Genomic DNA, 20,660 nt, shown 5'->3' with positions numbered 1-20,660 from the left:
TAGTTCTGTACACCGTTTTTATAAGTTGGGATGTTTTCTTGAGGTTCAGTTCTTAGCATTTTTTAAATGTATGTTTTACATGCAGTGAAGCTTTAGTAGACAGTAAATCAACTGTGTCCTGCTGCAGAGGTTTCTCATGAATTTTCTAGAGTGGGGGTAGTTTATAGCCTTCAGGGACAAGATGCAACTTGTAGATTTATTTATTTATTTATTTGTTTATTTTTATTCTTTGTTTTGAAGTATTTTTGTTGTTTTTACATTCTGTTAAATACTGCAAATGTCTTATCAAGATGAGGAATGAAGATAAAGAACGGGTGTGACTGTTTTGGGACGACTGAATGAGCAAAGGCATTTGATGCTTTTTAAGTCTTTGATTCTTTGGCTCCACTTGGCAGTGACCTTTTGTTTTGTAAACAAACTGTCTGTGGAGCCCAGGCTGGACTTGAGCTGTCCCCCCCCCAGCCCCCCCCCACCATCCTTAGCCTCATCTCATCCTTAGTCACATCTCACTGTGGTGTGATATTCTAACTAACATTTGGTAACTTGCCAAGTTTTTAAAGTGTGTTTGTGAGTTTTCAACAAAACCTGAGCCACAGACACGAATAGTTAACGTCCCGTGAATGCCACCACACTTACAAATTTCCTTACTTGTGTGTGTCTCTGGTGTATGTTTTTGTATGTGTGTATATACATGTAGTGTAGCATTTGTGTGGAGGTCAAAGGACAATTTGCTGGAGTCAGGTTCTTGCCTTTTACTATGTAAGCACTGGGAACTGAACCCAGGTCCTCAGGCTTGAAGGCAAATGCTATGATCCACTGAGCCAACTCTGCATCCCAAGCTTCGGTGATTGTATATAATGTTCAGCAGTGTTTATGTTGTGGAAGTCTGAGGTTTGGTGCATTCCAGAGTTCTTGACTTACTGATTGCTTTCAGTTTCTCACCACCCTGGCACTCACTACCCCACTCCCCTCCTTATTCAGAATCTCCAGGAGTCTGAGGGCTGAGTATAGTGTGCCCTGGTCAGAAGCACCCGTGTCCTCGATGGCAGGTTCAGAGCTTCGGTAGACCAGGAATAGATAGGGGATGGCGAGGCCACCCACAGACTTTACCTGTGATGTGTTTGTGGCTTAGGTTCTGTTGAGAGTAACAAATGCACTTTAAAAGCTTGTCAGGTTTCCAATAATTAGTTAAGATACCTTGTATCATGTAGCAGCTACTGACTAAATGCATTTTCATGCCGGGCACTACTCCTTGAGATTGCCTTGATGTTGAGTCTTTACTCAGTGATAAATTAATGTTTACTGCATTATGACCATAAGGTGTAGCACTGGATAATAAAGCTGATTTCCCATAAGGCATCACACCACCCACTGCTTGCTGTTGTGCCACCTGTTATGAGACTGGGAGTCTGTGTTAGAGCTGGTGTGAATAACGGCTTAAAATCACCTTTGATACTTTTCTGTACTTGCCTGAGAGAGAGCCTTGTCTTTGTTCGAGAGTTCTTCTAAGACACTGAGAATTTTGGAGCTGACTTGATGCAGAATAGTGACTTTGCACAGGTTGATGGGTTTTTTTGATTTTTCAAAGCAGAGGAGTGGGCCGTCTATGTCACAGTTTGACCAGTAGAGGGCAGGGTTAAGCTGCTACTAAGAGGCGTTGCCTCCTCTCCAGACTGCTGCCTTCCCAGTTGCTTTGAAAGCATCTCATCTCTCCTTTTTGTGCAGAGGCCAACCACCTAATGGCACATGACCTGTGTCACCTCACAGGCGAGCAGGATCTCACCCATGCTTAACATTTTGGTCTGAAACTTCTTCCATTTTGGTGCCTTTCAAGCCTTCTCAAAACAAGCTCCTGACTGCAAGATCCAGGAGAATCTTCAGTTTCATCAGGGTGTGATGTTTAGTCATGGAAAATGGTAATGTGGATTTTAAATGTTGGAAAAGTCAAAAAGGAAAAATGCTGCATTTTCTTAACATTCTCTAAAGGCATTAATCATATTTTAAATATAATATATAAAATACATTTATAACTATATATTAATAATTATATGTTTATATAATATTAGATAATTATAATTATACATGTTAGTATATTATATTGTACAGTATTATTAACATAAATATATATTTGTATCATATATAATATTATATAAGTATAGTAATATAATTATTATTATTATTATTTTATTTTTATTTTTTTTGGTTTTTCGAGACAGGGTTTCTCTGTGTAGCCCTGGCTGTCCTGGAACTCACTTTGTAGACCAGGCTGGCCTCGAACTCAGAAATCCGCCTGCCTCTGCCTCCCAAGTGCTGGGATTAAAGGCGTGCGCCACCACGCCCAGCGTAATATAATTAATTAATCTCTTAATTTTAATCAAGGACTAATTACTTAACAATATTTTAACAATATTTAACTATTTTCTTTTAGTGCTACTCTAACAAAATGCCAAAGACTGGGTTCCTTAAACAGAGGCACAGTTTCTCATAGGAAGTCTAAGATGTAACGGTAGCAGGGTTTCTGAGGCACCTCCGCCTCACTTGGAGGTTTTTGTCTTCTCCCTTGTCTTCAGATGAGCTGTACCCTGACTGTGTTCACTCCTGGTGCCTGTGTCCAGCATCCCTTCTCTTAAGGACAGTGGTCAGCCTGGATCAGGGTCTATCCAAGCAACACATTTGAACTCACTTAACTGTAAAGACCGTCTCTGCAAATAGTTTTATTCCAGGGACCTGGAGGTCTGGGCTCAGATATGGACTTGGGGCATATAAGACCATTTATACCATCTGCCCTGGAGGTTCTCACTGAAGAACCCCGAGTGTTCTTGTGTTCCTGTCACCATTGGGCTCATGTGATCTTTGCCCGACTTCTGTAGATGAGAAAGCGTCGTCTGTGCTCACAGCATCGTGATAATGGTAGAGTCAACGTTTGCATCTCAGTGTGGCTGGCATCCTTTCTTTTTGGTACTGTGTTGTATTTTCCCCCAGTCTTGCATAGCCAAAAAGTGCCAGGCCTGGATGGACACTTGGATAATGGAGCCCATAGCCAGGGCTGACTGGGGTGACCCGCCTGTCAAAAAGAGTGCTTCAGCTTTCTCTTGATCATTTTATTTTAAATTTTTTTATACAATATGTTTTGATCATATTCTCTCCCTTTCCCCAGTTGCACTTAGACTTCTCCACCCGCCCTCCCACCCAGATTTATGTTCTTTTTCTCTTAAGAAATATTCTTTCTGTGGGTTGGGGGAGGAGACTGAGGCTATTAGTAATTGAACTTGGGACTCCTTGCACACCATTGAATATAGCCATAGTCAGTTTCAAAATTTTTTATTCTTAAGATAGGATCTTAGTAAGTCCCCTAGGTAGCTTGGCCTTACTCCCGCTCAGAGAGACCTTGAACTTTACTATGATCTGCCTTAGCCTCCCAAGAGATGGAGATTAAAGCCTTGCCTCGAATGCTTGGCTCAGTTTCATAATTCCTTCAAACACTGTATTAGGCTTGTAAACTATATGCCTCCTGACAGCTTAGTTTAGGCTGAGCATTGAAGGAAACACAGGAGCAGGCCAGTCTCCAGCCAACCAGAGCTCGTTACCCCGCCTTCACTGTCACCCCTCTTTGGGGTTTCCTGAGAGGCCAGTAGTCCTAACAGAGTGTGGTGACCACATGTGAGATCTGCTGTTAATTTCTGTTAATTTAGTAATTTACCATGTGCTAAGATTTCTGTTGTACATCTAAATTCATTAGCCTGTGGCACTCTTTGTGTTACAGAGCTGAAAAAAAGACTGTGCTGGGGAGATACTGGTTTGTGTGCTGGCAAAATAAATCAGGACGACAGTACGTCATAATGACCTGTCCCTCTAGAGCAATGGTTTTCAACCTGTGGATTGCAACCCCTTTGGGGGTCCAACAACTCTTTCACAGGGGACTCCTAAGACCACAGAAAACACAAATATTTATATTATGATTCATAACAATAGCATGATTATAGTTGTGAAGTAGCAGTGAAATTAATTTTATGGTTGGCGGCTGTCAGACCATGAGGAACTGTATTCAAGGGTTGCAGCACTAGGAAGGTTGAGAACCACTGCTCTTGAAGAGCCTTCTGTTCCGACATGCTTCTGTGTTCTTTGGATGCAGAATAGTTTTTTAAAGTTAAGGAAGAGCAGGACCAATGAGCAGTGTGTATTATGAGGCCAGATATCTTAAGGGAAAGGGAATTTATTTACTTTCTCAGGTTTTCAGAGAGTATCATTTAGACTGTAATAAATAAATGACAACTTCAACAGTTTTCCTACACTAATACATTTTTATTACTTTTAAATTATTTTTCTGTTTTTGTTGAGATTATAATATCATTATATTATTTACCCTTTCATTTCCCCCTTCCAAGCCCTCCCACATAAACCTCTTGCTCTTCTTCAAATTTATGGCCGCTGTTTTCATTAATTGTTGCATACACGTATCCATGCATATTCCTAAATACACAGTAAGGAAAACCTTCCCAACCTGTGGAAGATTCCTCGTATGTGTGTCTTCAGGGCTGTCCCTCTACAGTACAACTCCTGAGCCTTTATGGAATCATTGAGGAAGATGGGGCAGAAAAAGTGTAAGAGCCAGAGGAGTAGCTGTGAGATTGTCTCCAGGTAAAGTCAGAAGTCACGCCCGTGGAAGTTCACCACTCTGTCTGCCTGAATCTGAGCTGAACAAGGGAACATGGAAACATGGCAAGGGAAGGCCAGGAGGCCTCATCCGTAAACAATACCCATGGTTACACGGGGTACAGAGAATGGGAGGAATGGTCCCTAACCCAGGGAAGAATACACCAGCCACTTACCAAGTACCAAGTGGTCAGCCTTGAAAGCAGTTTTCCCTTCTAGCTTTGCATGTTTAAGTCTTCAAGGCATGTCGGACATGTTTACTTAACAGGTTATGTGTTTCTATTCTACAGACTACGCACTTTGTTAAGATGACATGTCACATATATACATATGTGTATGTATACATATGGATATCATGTGCGTGTGTGCATGTGTGTGTGTGTGCATGTGTATGTGTATCCCCAGCCCCCTCAGACAGCCATGATGGCCTGGAACTCACTATATAACCAGGCTGTCCTCCACGTCATGATCTTTCTTGCAGCTTCCTCTGGGTGCTGGTATCACAGGCATACATGCATCACTGTGCTGGGCTCCGTAGAGTTCAGTGCTCACATTTATCACATATAGCTGTATAACTCTTGTAGCAATTACATTTTAAACTCATGGCCCACGTGATGATAATGATGATCCAGTTAATGGCTGGGGGTACACACTAAGCAAGTCTACCTAACAGTCGGTCTGTGGTAGGTGGAGGAATTGACTCCAGGACTCCAGATGTCAGAAGCCACATTCTGGGTTTCTTCTTGTTCCCTGTTCCAAACTCTTCTGATAAGTTAAGTATAGATCCTGTGTGGGAGACAGAGATAATTGGTAATTGAGCAAGTACACTTAACACTTACAGCCGAGATGCTTATGTGTTGGAAGCCACAGTTCCTGCATTGATGGACTAGTGGCTTTCTTTCCATTTAGGAATGCATTCATGGATACCATCCATGCTCATACCATTTGAGCTGAGGGAACATTTTGTCTTAGTTAGGGTTTTACTGCTATGAACAGGCAGTATGACCAAGGCAACTCTTTTCCTTTCTTTTTAAAAAAGATGTATTTATTTCCTTTATATGAGTACACTGTAGCTGTCTTCAGACACATCAGAAGATGGCATCAGATCCCATTAGGGATGGTCGTGAGCCACCATGTAGTTTCTGGGAATTGAACTCAGGATGTCTGAAAGATCAAGCAGCCAGGGCTCTTAACCACTGAGCAACCTCTCCAGCCCCCAAGGCAACTCTTATAGGGACAACATTTAATTGGGACTGGCTTACAGGTTCGGAGGTTCAGTCCATTATCATCAAGGCAGGAGCATGGAAGCATCCAGGCAGGCATGGTGCAGGAGAAGCTGAGAGTTCTACATCTTCATCTGAAGGCTGCTTGCAGAATATTGGCTTCTAGGCAGCTAAGATGAGGGTCTTAAAGCCCACATCCACTGTGATACACCTACTCCAACTAATAGTGCCACTCCCTACACATTTGTACATGCCCTTTAAAAGATGCCTTCATCAACACTAAGTGGAAGGCCTTTCTGTGCTCTGTGCATTCAGAACAGTAAAACCACAGGGATTACAACAAAAGAGCACCTTACCAGCATCTCAGGAGCCCCTCCCAGATGCTGTCCGCTCAGGGAAGACCACTCTTCCAACTTCAGAAGCAAAAAGGAATGCTTCCTGTTCTTGTGTATGCCACTGCAGAGACACCAAGGAGGGCGGTGTATGTACGAGTGCTCAGTGTGTGCCAGCTGTGTGCCTGTGATGCTCATTTGTGTACAGTTGGTCCTAGACACCTCGACACCTTTTATCCAGCCCACCATCGACGGACATTTGATTAGTGCTTTGGTTTGGATTTGAGCTCCCCAAAAGGCTTACTTCCTGTCTTGGTACTTTTGAGAAGTGGTAGAAACTTTAAGAGGCAAGTAGACTCTGAGGGAGGCAGTCACTGGGGCAAACCCTATTTAAGGGGAGCTTAGTATCTCACCCTTTCTGCTTGCGGTTTGTTTATTTCACAACCAGGAGACTAGCAGGCTTGCTTCAGTCTCAAAGCAGCATGGTCCATGTTCTGTTGCTGTAAACAGACAGCATGACCAAGGCAACTCTCTTTCTTTTAAAATTACTATTTATTTATTTTGGTTTTATGTACACTGGTGTTTTATTTGCAGGCGTGTCTGTGTGAGGCTGTCAGATTCCCTGAAACTGAAGTTGCAGATCGTTGTGAATGGCCATGTGGGTGCTCATAACTGAACCTGGGTCCTCTGGTAGAGCAACCGGTGCTCTTAACCACTGAGCTATCTCTTCAGGCCCCACAGCAACCCTTTTAGAAGTAAGCATTTAAATGGGAGCTTGCATATAGTTTCAGAGGCTTAGGTCATGATCTTTATAGCAGGGAGAACGGCAGCAGCATGCATGGCCCTGGAGCGGTAGCTGAGAGTTACATCCTGACCAGTAGGCAGCAGACAGAGAAAGACCTACCATGGGCTTTTGAAACTTCCAAGCCAACCCCTTGCACACACCCTATCCCATGATACACTTCCTCCAACAAGGCTATACCTCCTGGTCAGGCAGCTTATTCTAGTGTGTACTACATCAGTACACTTGCAGAAAACTACCTCAGACAGGTATTTTCCAGGTAGGGCTATTATAAACAGTGGTGCTGTGAGCATATGGAGATACATTTTGGTGAACATATGCATGCACTTCTGTTGGTTAAATACCAAGGAACAAATTGCTGGGGGGGTGGAGTGTGCACCCATATGCTTTTGAAAATGCAAAGTGAGAATCTCCAAATAGGGGAAATATTTGAGAAGTATGTGGCTGACCCACACTGAGCACTCTTAACGTATAGCGGGACTTTAAAAATGGCACTAACCAGATCAACCAAGGCACTCTCTAGAGCATTGTGCCCTTCAAAGCAAATTTTTCATGTTTCAGATCTCTCTCTGGGAAGCATCAGACTAATGGATCGATCTGATGTGCATAGGAGGCTTCCAAACATGGCTACATGGTTAACAGGGTCACAGGGGATTTACTAAGACTGCAGAGTGCAGATCAAGAACAACGCAGGTCTGGATGTAGTGCCAGGGTCAGGGTTTGCATTGAAAAGTAAGTTTTGCTTCTTTATGGGCTGTGTTTTCATAGCTGCTGTTGTCCAAGTTCAGATTGTTCACATCAGTTGTTCTAGATAAAATACCCTGATAAAAACAAATCAAGGGAGGAGGGTTTCCTCTGGCTCACTGCGCAAGTGGCCTGAGCTTGAAGCAGTGAGCACATGGTGTCCAGGGTTGGAAAGCAGAGAGCAAAACATGCAGGCATGTGTGCTCAGCTTATGTGATGGTTTGTATATGCTTGACCCATGGAGTGGCACTGTTTGGAGGTGTGGCCTTGTTGGAGTAGGCGTGTCTCGGTGGGCTTGGCATTTAATACTCTCATCCTAGCTGTCTGCAAGTCAGATGTCTCCTAGCAGCCTCCAGATAAAGATGTAGAACTCTCAGCTCCTCCTGCACCATGCCTACCTGGATGTGTCCATGCTCCCACTGTGATGATAATGGACTGAACCTTTGAACCCATAAGCCAGCTCCAATGAAATGTCCTTGTAAGAGTTCCTTGGTCCTAGTGTCTGTTCACCGCAGTAAACCCTAGCTAAGACAGCTTGAAGTCCTGGTTTTGATCAGTTCCGGACCCCCTGCCCAATTAATACTATTTCTGTGTTTTACGTTAATAAATTTATGGGCTTTGCTTTCATTTCAGATTTGTTTTCATATTTCAAGTTTGTTTTACTATTAGAGCTTTGCACCTCCTGTTGTTTCTAAACACATAAGAGCTCTTGCATAGATAATCCAGCTCAGCCCTCCTTCCCTGTCTGTACCTTCCCTCTTCAGGGTCTTGAGGATTTCTGACTTGCCTTGTCTTGATTGTAGGCCCTGTCTTTGTAGGAACCCCATGGCGGTCATTTTTTAGGCTATGGGGTAGACTTGTCCCACCCCTCAGCTCTAACAGGCTGTCCCCTCCCCCCCAAGTTAGGAGTGGACACCCCTCCCCCACTTTACCTGCTCCTTCCCCTCTCCATCTGCTGAGTTCTGCTGAGTTTGGTAGGCTCTCATGAGGTTTGTTAGACAGTCTTCGGTTTTCCCTCATGACAGCCACAGTGACGCCATCGATCTTCATGGCTTTGGATTTTCCCCATCTGCCTGGATTTTGGAGTTCGTGGAGTTTACTTAGGAGGTTTTGTTATTTTGTTTTTTTGTTTTTTGTTTTTTTGTCATTTTTTTTTTATTTTATAAAAAGCTACAGCAATTATGGAAACAGCAGTTTATAAAAATATGGAACGCTTCACGAATTTGTGTGTCATCCTTGAGCAGGGGCCATGCCAATCTTCTCTGTATCATTCCAATTTTAGTATATGTGCTGCCGAAGCGAGCACTTTTGTCATGTTTTTATAAACTGAACTTCATAGCAGTTTTTTGTTTTATTACAAACCCTTGAATTTTCTTTGTTTTGTTGCAATCATGTATTTGTGGTCGTGCTATGTGTGTGTGTATATGTGTGTGAATGCACAAAGTGTATGTGTGTGTGTATATGTGTGTGAAAGCACAAAGTGTGTGGTGGGTGCTTTGAACCACACGGGTGCCTGTGGAGGTGAGAGGACAGTCTGCAGAGCCTGCTTTCTTTCTCACCCTGTGGGCTCCGGGAATGGCACTCAGGTCCTCAGCTTTGGCACCTGAGCATCTTTGCCAGGCTCCTCGGTGTCTCCCTTTCCCAGTCAGACTCATGGCCTCTCTAGAGAAAATGAAACTGAAGCTATTATAGTGATTCTTTTCATGTTTCAAGTCCTGTTAGAGTGACTGAAGAAGTGAGCTCTATGTAGACGCTCATGTGGTCTGAATTCATTACTTTTCACTGGTGTGCCCAAAGTGCATGGCTGAGACTTCTTTTAGATATTTAGAAAATAAATAGAAATATTTAGAAGTTAGAGGTATTTTGGCTCACAGTTTCAGAACTTTCAGTCTATTTTGAAGGAGACAGAATTCATGGCTATAGAAGCATGAGGTCACAACAAGTCGTGGACATTAGAGTAGGAGAGGCAGCCAGGGAGGGTAACCAAATGAGTAGAGATGTCAAGATCAGACCTGGAAAGACAGAGAGCCTCTGCCCCCACCGGTCCGCTAGGTTCCATAGGGACCAAGAAGGCTCTGTGCTGGCAGAGGGCCCCCATGGCTTCATTTTGGCAAGAAGCCACACCAGTGGGCCTAAGCTCTCTTTTATCCTTTGCATGACAAACAGTTGAGTGAACTGGGGGTGCTGTTAGTGGCATATTTGTTTATAGGCTGCATTTTGCGGGGGCAGCAGATTGTGTTAGAAACCAACCAGTTTCTCATTTGGATAGTTTTAGAAGGTGTCTGTGTGTGGCCACACGAAGCGGGTACTCCTGAAAGGCAGGCTGGGGCTGAAAGAGACTAGACGGTGAAAAAGGAAGGAGGCCAACACATGTGTCTGTTCAAAGCCGGCGAGTTTACTAAGAGTCTGAGCTTATAAAGAGGGGGGAGGCCCATCCCCCACCACTCCATTCTTGGTGCCTGTCGCCAGTCTGTAGGCGATCTGCAGGATGCTGTCTCCTGAACATCTCTAGGGTCTCAGCAGGTAGCCATATTTTGGAGGAGAGCAGGGGCAGGTGTAGAACAATAGAGCCAGTTAAGTCACTTGACTTCTCCTGGCCCCATTTTCCATGTCTGAATCTGGGAGAGATGCACGTAATGTGACTTTTACTATAGAGGATTGCTTTGAAGAATAGCTGAGTTAAAATTCTTTGACCTCTGCTTCCATGTTGTGAATGTTTGGTAAGCATTCAGTACTATTGATATCCCAACACAGCGTGTTGACATCATGGGTCCTGTACAAACATTGATTTCTCTTTCCTTCCTTTCTGTCACAGTTAAATACTTTAATTCACCCTTTCCTTTTTAGCATGAGGAATTTGTACTACAGGGCCATTTAGTGATTTTATCTTCCAATCTCAGGGCATTAGGTTGTGGCCCTCACACTGCTTGGAAATATGTATTATCTGCCTTTGGCCCTATTCTTTTATGTAGCTGTCATTTTGTTTTCAATATAGATTTTTTTCCATTCACACTTATACTGCTTTTATTATGGTAAGATTTTTCTACTGTCTTATAATGACCAAGTGTGAATTTATTTTCCCAATTTAGAAACAATAAGCCCTAGATGAAGTCTCGAGAAAGCAGGATGTACTCTCAGCTCTGATTCTACTGCCCCAGGACTCTTAGAAAGAAAATAAGCAGCCACTGATCTCATGTTCTCGGGTTTCACATGCTATGGGTTGAGTGTGCCCCCCACTCCCCGTGCCAGCAGCTTCATCCAGGTCCCAAAGGTGTTGGGAAACAGGCCCTAAAAGGAGGTGAATAGGCTTGGGAGTCAGTCATTGTCATCTCAGGGACGTGCAGATCATCCTGAGAGAGGACTGCTGGAAAACTGAATTGTTTCTCCGCTGGTCCCTTTGTCCCCCACCCCCGCCCCCACCCTCCAAACTTGTCTCTCTGCTTTCTGTGTGGGATTATGCTGTCTGCAGTTTCAGGCCTCTGAGTACCAAGTTCTAGATTGCAGAAATAAATTATTATTAGGTTTTTTTGTTTTGTTTTGTTTTGTTTTGTTTTGTTTTGTTTGTTTGTTTTGAGACAGGGTTTCTCTGTATAGCACTGGCTGTCCTAGAACTCACTTTGTAGACCAGGCTGGCCTCGAACTCAGAAATCCGCCTGCCTCTGCCTCCCAAGTGCTGGGATTAAAGGCGTGTGCACCTATGCCAGCAAGATTCTGCTGAAGGGACCCTGATATAGCGGCCTCTTGTGAGGCTATGCCAGAGCCTGGCAAACACCGAAGTGGATGCTCACAGCCAGCTATTGGATGGAACACAGGGTCCCCAATGGAGGAGCTAGAGAAAGTACCCAAGGAGCTGAAGGGGGCTGCTACCCTGTAGGTGGAACAACAATATGAACTAATCAGTACCCCCTGAGCTTATGTCTCTAGCTGCATATGTAGCAGAAGATGGCCTAATCGGCCATCATTGGGAAGAGAGGCCCCTTGGTCTTGCAAACTTTATATGACCAGGCACAGGGGAAGGCCTGGGCCAAGTAGTGGGAGTGGGTGGGTAGGGGAGCAGGGGTGTGGGGGGGTATAGGGAACTTTGGGATAGCATTTGAAATGTAAATAAAGAAAATAATAATAATAATAATAATAACAACAATAATAATAAAGGCATGTGCACCACTGCCCGGCTATTATTAGTTTTAATAGAGATTATAATATAATTAGATCATTTCTCCTTTCCTCAAAGCTACTCTGTTTATCTTCTCCCATTTCTGCTACATATTTACAGCCTCTTTGTTCTTTATTTTCAATTACTTAGTTTATGGCATTTGATTATAACCACACAACATAACCAAGACATAGAGTCCTTTGGCTCTAGTGTTCTGTAACTGTCCAGTTGCCTTTTCACTGTGCTGAACACCAGGACCAAATGCATCTTGGACAGGAAAAGGTTATTTATTCCCACAGGTCCATCTTGGAGGGAAGCCGAGGCAGGAACTGAAGGCAGGAACTCGAGGCAGGAACCGTAGAGGACGCTGCTTGCTGACTGGCTCTCTGGCTCATGTACAGCTAGCCTGTTTGTGCTCTGCAGCCCCAGCTGTTTGGGGATGGTATTGCCCAAGGTCAGCTGGGTCCTCCAGCATTAACTGGTATTCAAGAAAAACATGCCCCACAGATACTCCCACCGGCTAGCTGATGTAGCTAGTTCCTAAGTGAGGCTCCTTCTTCCCAGGCGACTCTGCTTTGTGTCAAGGTGACCATAAAAACTAAGCAGCAAAGTAGCTATAGCTTATAAAAGACATGTTTATGTTATACAAACAGCAGTTGGTGCTAAAAAACGTTAGCCAGTGCAAATAAGCAACTCACACACACACACACACACACACACACACACACACACACACGAATCAAAGGAGGAGATGGGAGGCAGATGGGCAGATATGGAATTACACTGACTCTGGTTCCTGAACATTTTCCTAACTGAACCTCTTTTTAGGCATTTCTCTTCTAAGGTGCACTTTTCTCCTTTATCTGCATGTTAGTCAGGGTTCTCCAAAAAAAAAAAAAAAAAAAAAAAAAAAAAAAAAAAAAAAAAAAAAAAAAAAAAAANAAATGATTATTTTTATACATACATGTACAGACTTAAAATGAGATTGAGTGTGAATGGCGTCTCATGAAGTTGTAGCAGACCATATGGTCTTCCATCCGAAAAGGAGCAGGGAAAGGAGAAGCCCCCCTTCCTCTCCATTCATGTTCTGCTCCGGCTCTGAACAAGTCAGTTGTTGTTTGAGGTTCTGGCAAGCCCATAGCTCTCAGTTAGTGATCTCATCATTTCTTTGCTACTGAAATGAAGTATCATGTTTTTACTCAGTTGTCCCCGGTAATAATCTGTGTTCTTGTTGAATGAAGTAAAGGTAACCATAGCAGACAAACCCTTTATATTAAATGGTAATCAATTTTTTGTTTGTTTGTTTTTAAATTTATCAGTAAGGAGTTTGTAAACTTTTATAATAGTTAGCTATGAAATGAAGAAAGGTTTTAGATTATGACTAAAATCCAAAATAAATAATTTTTTATGATTCTGAGTGCATTGATGAACATTTTTGTGTTATATCTCAGTTTTGGACATTTTGTTGTCTGTCTTCATTTTAATATTTTGCCAGAACCTGCATACTTAAGGGCTGGATCTTTATTCTACCATGCGGGTTGAAATAACTTCAGCTGTGGTTAAATGATAGCATTTTAATCTCACATCATAGAGATGCAAAACTCAAGTTGGTCAGCTTTGGTGTTGACAACCAGTCAGTGTCCACAGTCTTGTGGCATCATTGAATTCAAGCTGCTTAAGGTTGTAACAATTTCTAACTCACTGAGCACCAAAATGAAAGGGCTATTGGGATAGTCTATGCAAAGTTCAAAGCAGTTCTTTAATAGTTTACAACTTTGGTTGTATTTGTATTAACATGATAGTCTCTGTGTTTACCTGTAAATGATTATTGTTGTTCATAGTAGAATCATTCAGCCTTTGAACAGCGTCCCTTATTGTAAAACAAGGTAGCCATGTTGAATATCCAAGGGCATGTGCAGTTGGCCCATCAGATTCCATGCTATATACCACAAAAGGCACCAAGATTCAGTGAGCCATTTGTATTCTGATGATAACAGTGCCTCCCAGGTGAACTGATGGCTAAAGCCCAGTTATTGTGAACAGAATCACAGCAACACTGGGGAGCCAATAAAGGCCAGTTCTGACCAGTGACAGGATTTGTGACCACTTCAAGTTCATTGACACTTTGTGTGTTTACAAGCCTGAATTCTTTTCTATAGATGTAAATGCCATTCTGTGAAGCTCAGACTCCCCTCCCATCTGTAAAGTGTCACCAAAGGAGACATTTGCTTCCTAGTTTCCCAGTGGAAAGCCTTGGAAACAGTGACTAGTGTGCCCCATTGTTATGCTATGTGGGGTTACTTTGGAAATACCTCTATAGTGTCATCATAGCTTTAGCCTGCTGGTGGTGTCTGTTTTATGCTGAAGGAGAATGAAAAACACTGACCCTCATTTAAACAATAGCTACTTTCCTGTGTGTCTGGAAATGGTGATTCTTTTAACAGGAGTTTTTCGTGTGTGTGTCAGGGGTGGGAGGGTCATGCCTATGTACAGGTTTACTGTGTACATGTACATATGTATGTGTGCATACATTTGAGAACAGAGGCTGATGTCAGGTGACTTCATCTCATTCACCACCTTATTCTTTGAGACAGGGCCTCTCACCAAAGCTGGGGGTCACTGATTGGTGAAAACTAAGGCCCTGCCTATCTCTAGCCCAGCTGCACCATCACAGTTACAGTCCCACATCATGCAGGTGCTAGGGGTGCAAACTCAGGTCCTCCTGCTTGTGTGCCAAGCATTTTAGCAGCTGTGTCACCTCTCCAGCCCCCTTCCCAGGAGGCTTTAGTGTTTGTTTCCCTGAATTTGTTGCATTGGAATCCTGGCTGAGCTCCCCCTGGTTCTGAACCTTCTCCACATTGCATCTCCACACTCATAGCCTCTGTTTGATTCCACAGCTTCTGTTTCCACACGTTCCTCACAGCCAACCCCACTACATGGTATCTTTCTACTTGAAAGCATAGCCCCACCCCTACCCTGACAGGGTTTCTCTGTGTAGCCCTTGCTGTCCTGGTACTCACTCTATAGACCAAGCTGGCCTTGAACTCATATTTGCCTCTGCTGGGAATAAAAGGTGTGCACCACCACCTTTATGTGTGCTCTCTTGTGAGGAACATCCTTTGATCATCTTTTCCTTTCAGATCTCCTCCTTCCCCTCTGACCCTATTAACCAGCATCTAGTCATGGGTATGTGCTTTCTGTTCCTAAATGGTGCAACCATTCTAGGGCAGCAAATGCCTTTTGAGACCTTCTTGGGCTTAAGCATGATGGGCAATCGGTGCCACTTCTAAGAAACTGTAAGTGAATCTCTGAAGTAGAGGTTATTATTGGCTGGTGTTCTTAGTGTGGTCCGTAAATAGCAGTGAGTACCTGCCTAAATGAGCCCTGCATTGTCTTCCCCATGAAATTATTGATTCAACCCTCGGCATTTTACAGCTCCTTCCCTTCTTGGTTATAAAATAAACAGTTACACTTACAGTGCCAGCAGCCTTTTCCTGTTCCTACTTCTCCACAAATACTTCCCATCCAGGCATTTGTTTCCCACTGTTTGTCTTGGATTCCATGCCTCGTTGTTCATCCAGCTAGTATTCTTTTTGTTCCTTTTCGATAGAGGATCTCACTATGTGTTTCATGGAACTCACTGTGTAGCCCAGGCTGGCCTGAAACTTACATCTGTCTCCACTCTTGCTTATTGATCAGCAAGAACAATCATATCTTCCCACATCCTTGCAGAGATGGTGATTTGGAAACCTGACTGGGAGTGATGAGGGAATGAAGAAATAACACACACAAGACAGAAAAGCTGGGATCGGGTGGGCGGGTCTCTCGGATGGAGAGGTGGCGGCATGCTTGTTGTATTCAGCAGAACCAGGAAGCAGGCTCAGCTGATCTCAGGAGGAGCAGTCTTTAGGCTGTAACATCCAGGGGGTGATTTTCTGCACATGCTACTCACATGCACACTGGGACTAGAAGAAGGCTTTGCCATCTATCCTCACAGGGAGTACCTCACAGGGAAGGCTTTGCCACTCCCGTGTGGCTGAGGTCCTGGGGTCCTTGACATGGCAGTGCGCATGTCCATCACTGTACATGCACTTGAGTCTTCCCAAGCTTGCTACCACACCCACTTCTTAACACTGCTTAGAGAGGTTGAAAGAATAGTGAAGGAGCCGAAACACATAACTAGTGGCACATTTCCATTAATTGGTTTGAATTTTGATACGGACTCTGCAGATACTGGGGCAATCATACTTGAATATCGCTTTTGGAGGTTTGCTAGCAATTTGCTCCCAGTGTTCTGGTGGAACTTATGAATAGTAGAGCCCACCCTTAGAGGTGTTACTAGCACAGTAGAGAACCTTCCCTGGGTGTGATTATGGTCAGTGAGGCACCAGGAGCAGGTCAGGGCACGCAGCCTGTTTCCATTTCTTTGGCATGTTTGACAGGTGGCTTTTGTAGTCTGAAATAACCCATTCTATTGTAGTAAATCCTTTCTTCTCTTTTAACCGCACAGTTGTCATAGGAAAGTCACAATGAACCCACCTTTCTCAAGTGGTAGGGAGTGGCTAGTTGTATAAATACATCCCTGTCACTGGGTCTGTTCCTGTCACAGGCTTGGCAGGTTTCTCTTGATCCCGTCCAACTTAACTGCCTTCCCTGCAGACTTAGCCTTCAAGCCCTTTGTTGCCCTAAACATTTTCCTCAAAGCTCTTTTATAAAGTTTTTCTTTCCTGCTCTAATTTCTCTCCTTCTCACCTGCTTTGGCTTAGAGCCCTGTAACAATAGTGAGACAGGAAAAAAAAAAAAAAAGAAAGAAAAAACATTCTAGCGGTGTGGTCAGGGGAACAGCAACTTAAGATTACAGAAACAGCTCCACTTCCCAGCTCCTCTGTTCTCCTTCCTGCTAAGTGGTAGTTGGAAGGACAGGGCGAAATGACTGAAAAGCGTTGGCTTCTCCCAATTAAATCTGTCACTGTCAACTTCTCCCATCATTAGGAAGAACAGATTTTTTTCTCTCCTTTCTAATTAGTTACTTGTTGACATCTTAGGAAAGATTAAGGCAGAAGGGGAGAGGAAAAATTATCAGTTTTCCTTTGTAATCAGAATTGATTCCCATGACATTCAGATGTCAGTGTGAGAGATTGCTATTTATCTGCTAGACTTAGTTTGGTCTTTCTTGGTAGTAAAACTGCTCTGCTTTTTTAATTTTTTTTTTTTTTTTTTTTTTTTTTTTTTTTTTGCCAATTAGTGGTTGCCTGTATTTGTATATTTTCCAGCCTGTCTTTCAGTAGGCAGTGCCATGCACTGAATGCCCCTGAGTAGAGGAGACCAGGTACACATTCTCAGATGTGTCTTGAGGGATACTTTCTCTCTCTTCATCTAGGGGGAGTGGTGGACATTGGATCTCGCACCTCTATCATGGTGGACCTCAGCTATACATCTAGTCACCTGAAGTCTTGATGTACCTGTTAGTAATTTGTATTTTTATTAAGCCATGGATGGTGAGGGTTAATTTCTTCACAGTCTTGAGAGCTGACATGTTGAGGCACCAGGTGCCAACCGATTTGGGGCCTGGTGAGATCTCCTCTCCTGTTCTGTAGATGGCCACAATCTTGTCTTGTCCTCATTGGCTGGAGATGGCAGCAGGGATGTGGAGAAGCCATCTGTCTTGTGTCTCTCTGTCTAAGGACACCCCTCCCACTCATGGAAGCTTCACCCTCATGGCCTAATTGCTAAAGGCCCCGCCTCCTAAAGGCCCCACCTCCAAATACTTTTGAAGATTACTGCTTCAAAACACACTTGTACAAAGACAGACATTTAGCCTGTAGAAGGTGGGGACTAAGCTTGGGCACCCAAGGGACCTCTGGACTGCTTCTGTGTGTGCTAGCAAGGCTCCTGCCCAGTGTAATCCCTGCTGTTTGTTATTTCTCTCACACGAAATGGAACATAATCTTAACGGATTCATCTGTGAGACCTGTTTGGTACAAGGGAGTTTTTTGAGATTTTTGTCATGTCATAATTCTCCATCTCTGAAACAAAGGACTACTTTATCCAGAAGACAAGAAAATCTGAACTCTTAAGAGGAAAAATGGGTAAGGTTTTCCACAGCATCTGAGATCTCAAGGGCCAGTCACATGGGGCCGCCTTGATGATTCCTTTTAAACACTACAGGAGAGCTCTGGGTTGCCTTGATCTCTTTCCTCCCCTCAAATTCCTCCTAGAGACATTTTTTTGTTTGTTTGTTTTTTGTTTTTTGTTTTTTGTTTTTTGAGACAGGGTTTCTCTGTGTAGCCCTGGCTGTCCTGGAACTCACTTTGTAGACAAGGCTGGCCTCAAACTCAGAAATCCACCTGCCTCTGCCTCCTGAGTGCTGGGATTAAAGGCGTGCACCACCACGCCCGGCTCCTAGAGACATTATGTAGGACAGACAGAAATATTCAGGAGTGACCAAGGGTGGAGTGTGGGTCAGGGGGGGTTATGTTGAGGAGGGAGCCATGCTGAGAGGAGGGGTTCAAGAACAAGGTTATCATCACAGAGATGTGCATATCCTGTTGCCAGAGCCTGTTTTCCAGTAGGCCTTAATAAAGGCATAAGCTATTTGACTCAGCAAGAGGAAGCCAGCATAAACAAGCACGGAATCTTCAGTCTCCCTGGATAGTCAACAGCTATCCAGGGAGTTGGTTGTATAGGACATATCTGTTTACATGCTGCAAACCATCAGAGGTGTGTGAGAGAGGAGTTTTAGTTCCAGGAGTACCTGGGTAAGCAAGTTCAGTACCCTTCTATGTTCGACTGGTCACAGGCAACCTGAACTCTGGAGCTATAGATCTGTACCCTGAGGTTCTAGGTGACATTTTCAGTGAGTTAGACCATTGCTATCTAATAAATACTTAGTGTAAATCACATAGAAAGTTTTGGATTTTTTTCTCCTGGTCATGGTTGTTAGAACAGACGTTGCCTGCGGTCATTAGCAGACTATCTTGTGAGAGGGAAATTGCCTTAGTTGGGAACTGAAAAACAACAAAGTTCAAGCTTGGGCGAGGAACAGAGCATAGGTATGCTTTCATATGCCCTTCCTCCCCTGCCTGTCTGGCATGGCTGCGGAAGGGGAGGTGCAACACAGTTCCTACGTGGAACATCACCAGGCTGTTGATCTCATGACCCCCACGTGTGCTGATGGTCGCTCTTGCCACAGAGTTGGTCTGCTGTCTTTACTACTCTACTTTCAATCTTTCTTTCTGGGAAATACACTTCTCCCATTACTCAGAGCTAATCATGCCATAATAAATGAAAGAGATGCAGTTTTCAGGGATGAGGATGGAAATGGTCATGAGGCTGTGGAAGGTAGGAACAGGCCTTCTACTTGGCCTTCAGGGTCATGGGAAAGGATCTAGACAATATAATAATAAGGGCCATAAAGCCTATATGGCATTTTTTGGAAATGGTTCCTTGCCAGACATGGCCTTGATTTTGGAATGATGAGAAAGCACATGTACCCTCTGGTCCAATGACTGCTGCATTGATTAGCCAGGATGAATTTAGAGACATCAAGGATAGAGCGTTAGAGTAGTCTCAGGAAGCAAGGGTATGGATGGAAAATACAGGAATTTATATATAATTTAGGAATAGTGTCAGAAGGAGAGTACATGAGGCTTTGGAATTGCTAGGATACAGACATGAAGATTGCAGAGTTAAAAGATGATGTAGAAGCATATACAAAGTTAGTATTCTATTTTTCTAGCTGACTGAAGAATTGAAGATAACAGTGCCTGGAAAGATATTAGGGAGAGCTAACTGTTTTACTGTATTACTTACATAAATTCAGAACTGTGTAAGGGATCATTTTAATTTTAGTAGTCTGTTATCTTTCTGTTTTTATATGAGAATAGTTACTAAAGACTGCTGTGTGCTGTACCAGAAAAATGGAAGAGCTGTGGCCGGCTACCCATAAAGAACAGGCTGTGTCCACCTATAAGGAGGTGTGCTTTCGCCTTGTGCTCAGTTTTGGTCTAAGGAAACGGGGGCTGGGAGTATTGATCCAGAACTCATAGAGTTTATGTAAATTTGATAATTACTAACAATGACTAAAACCTTGATGATATAGCTTTAGTAAATAAAAGACTGGGTTCAGGCTCTGTGAGAGGGAGAAGGCAACAGCATGAGAGGGGAGAGGAATTAAGCTGAAGAATTAAGCTATTAGGCTTAAGCTGAAGCGAAGAATAAAGAATACTGAGAATCATCAAGGAACAGAGTACCTGAACTAGCAGCTTGCATCTACCACTGAGTCTGAGTCATTATTGAGTCAGTACCGTTCCCATCCGCCTTTCTCAGGACCCTCCTCCGCTGAGGCAGGACCTCAGTACTCCTCCCAGTCCCCCTTGCGCTTACTAGTTATGAAGGACTGCGCAGACAGCTGCACTGTGTGTTCACCATTGGACCCCTCATGTCAGTACATTATCACCCAGGCTGTGGGGTAGGATGCAGTGTGACATGCTAGTTCCATGCTCCTACCACACTGATGAGGAACAGTGAACGGGGAAGATCCAGGCAGAGGGACTGTATCTACAGTGCTACCTACTTACAAAAATCAAAGCAAATTTCATTTGGCTCACAGTTCTGGAGACTCAAGTTCAAGACGGTGTAGACATATCAGTCTGGCTCTCTTGTGCAGGTTGTACATTAGGGCAGAAACATGTGTTAGATACAGTAAATGCCCATCCCAATGCCCATCCCAACGCCCATCCCAACGCCCATCC

General features: G+C 43.6%; 1 protein-coding gene and 1 non-coding gene across 2 annotated transcripts in view; one reads left to right on the top strand and one right to left on the bottom strand.

Moving 5' to 3' along the window:
* The window catches only part of Rsu1 (Ras suppressor protein 1), a 190,619-nt gene that overhangs the window by 5,851 nt on the left and 164,108 nt on the right, over window positions 1-20,660 (top strand). The gene's annotated exons all lie outside the window — the stretch shown is intronic.
* Window positions 8,954-9,060, bottom strand: LOC115063799. Its single transcript, XR_003843658.1, has one exon. It is a non-coding gene; the product is annotated as a U6 spliceosomal RNA (small nuclear RNA).

The sequence above is a fragment of the Mus pahari genome, chromosome 3 (assembly GCF_900095145.1).
Source record: "Mus pahari chromosome 3, PAHARI_EIJ_v1.1, whole genome shotgun sequence".
Lineage (NCBI taxonomy): Eukaryota > Metazoa > Chordata > Mammalia > Rodentia > Muridae > Mus > Mus pahari.
Note: the sequence above shows the minus strand (reverse complement) of the source record. Positions and strands in the feature narration are given on the sequence as shown.